This window comes from Petaurus breviceps, unplaced genomic scaffold, assembly GCF_028583685.1.
Source record: "Petaurus breviceps papuanus isolate PSGF00001 unplaced genomic scaffold, PetGlider_PUasm1.0 90696, whole genome shotgun sequence".
Classification (NCBI taxonomy): Eukaryota; Metazoa; Chordata; class Mammalia; order Diprotodontia; family Petauridae; genus Petaurus; species Petaurus breviceps.
In genome coordinates this window covers 6,016,510-6,018,979 of record NW_027187314.1, presented here as the reverse complement: position 1 = coordinate 6,018,979, position 2,470 = coordinate 6,016,510, and positions in this window count along the sequence as shown.

The following is a 2,470-nucleotide window of genomic DNA, read 5'->3' as shown; positions in this document are numbered from 1 at the left end:
CAGCCTGCTATTTTTCTCCTATTTGATTCTGGGTCCAGCTTATTCCCCATTTTAACTGTCTATACAAATCTAGATAACTACTGAGAGATAATATCTATAGATTGTCTATGTAACTTTACAACATGGTTGAGCAACAGACATTTTATTAATGTGTTTTTTACATGTAGATACTTAGGCAAAACTCTGAGATTAGTCCTGTTTCTGGGATAAAATGTACTGACCTTATTAAGCCTTAATGTCTCTACACCATTTGTAGCAGCAAGCACCCCAGGGTCCCCCGGGTTTGCTACCAACACAGGTTCTTACATCTGCTTTATTAAAGGAAAGCAACTCAAAATTGGTTAACAAGCTTACTTTAGTCAGTCAAACATGTATCATTTACCTAGTTCAGGAGAAAAAGGTCAGCACCCCAAACTTCAGAGTATACAGACAGAATTATCAGGACAGAAACAGATCAAGGAGACAGATTTCCAAACTGTCCAACCATTACATCCATACCAAATTAATATCTGGGTTTTTTTTAAAAGCCGGGGGCTCTCAACAATGGCTTCCCAGAGTTTCATCTGATCAAATCACAGAACACTTCTCAAAGTGAGCCCCAAAACAAAGCTACACATCAGGGCTTATATAGCCTTCTCCTGGCTCAGAGAATGTAACAACCTTATTGACTCACTGGCCAATCAAGAAGTATATACTGAAAAACAAGCCTCCCACCCCAGGCTCCAGGTGCACTTTAGCCTAGGGACAGGGAAGATCTTAAAAATTTACATTCCCATTACATTAGGCCCCAAGATCTTTCATGCCCATAGCATAGACAATTTATTTTTGAATTAGCATTAACAATCATAGGTCACATTTGCAAGATACATAACTGAAGTTACCAAAGTGGCCACAGGACCTTAAACAAAAACAAAGTACATTGCATTATCACCCCAATTCAAAACAAGAGTCCAAATAAAGTTCTCTTGGGTGGAGGGGGGATGTCCTTCCTATCAAACAGCTCCAGCCCCTGCTTCCAAGTACAAAGAGGGGACTAGGCAACAAAACCAACAAGGTGGGGTCGTTGGGGGTCCAAGGCACTTCATCCCACACACCACAGTCTCAAGTTCATCCACCCCCTGGGTCCCAAACTGTGGGATACAGCAAGGAAACACATTCAGTGCCCCTGCTTTGCTGCTCAGTTCTTATCTTTTCCTGTGGCAGAATCCCGAACTCCTGGGTCCCTTCTCCTCCTGCAAGCTGCAGCTGCTCCTGGCTTCTACCGACCTCCCGATGCAGGCAGCTCACCATTCCTGCTCTCAGCTCACGAAGTCTGCATGCAGGCCATTCTTCTCTCCTGCTCCATGGCTCCACAGAATCACAGCTACCACAACTGGGAAACAAACAATTATCCCAGCCCCCATACTTTCCTTTTACTCTGCAGATGCTGTTTGTGAGGCCATTTTGTAGCAGCAAGCACTCCAGCATCCCCAGGGTTAGCTGTCAACACAGGTTCTTAGATTTGCTTTGATAAAGGAAAGCAACTCAAAATGGGTTAACAAGCTTACTTTAATCAGTGAAACATGTATCGTTTACCTCGTTCAGGGGAAAAAGGTCAGCACCCGGAACTTCAGAATATACACACAGAATTATCAAGACAGAAACAGATCAAGGAGACAGATTTCAAACTGTCCAACCATTACATCCATACCAAATTAACATCTAGGTTTTTCAAAGCTGGGGCCTCTCAACAATAGCTTCCTAGAATTTCATCTGATCAAATCACAGAACACTTCTCAAAGTGAGCCCCAAAACAAAGCTACACATCAGGGCTTATATAGCCTTCTCCTGGCTCAGAGAATGTAACAACCTTATTGACTCACTGGCCAATCAAGAAGTATCTACTGAAAAACAAGCCTCCCACCCCAGGCTCCAGGTGCACTTTAGCCTAGGGGCAGGGAAGATCTTAAATATTTACATTTTTTTTTTAAGCAATCAGGGTTTAGTAACTTGCTCAAGGTTACAGGGCCAGTTATTTCTGGGTGTGGTGCTGAGTATCTGAGCCCAGATTTGATCCAGGTCATCCCGACACTGGAGCTGGTGCTCTTACTCGCTGAGCCACCTGGCCGCCCCGATTTTTAATTTTTTTTTTATTTTTTAAAATGCTATATTAACTTCTGATTTACATTGTTCGTTTCTGCCAGATTTTGAGTTACAAATTTTCTCCCCATTTTTCCCCCACCCATCCCCCCAAAACAGCAGTCCCACAGTATATTCCCACCTCTGATCTGCTCTCTCCCATATTTTCTCCCATACCCTTTTCAACTTTTCCAGTGGATCTCTATGCCTCAGTGCCTGTATATCTTTTTTTTTCTTAATAACATGTAAATGGTATTAATAATAGTATATATATATATATATATATATATATACAGACACACACACACACACACATATATATATATATATATATACAGACACACACACACAC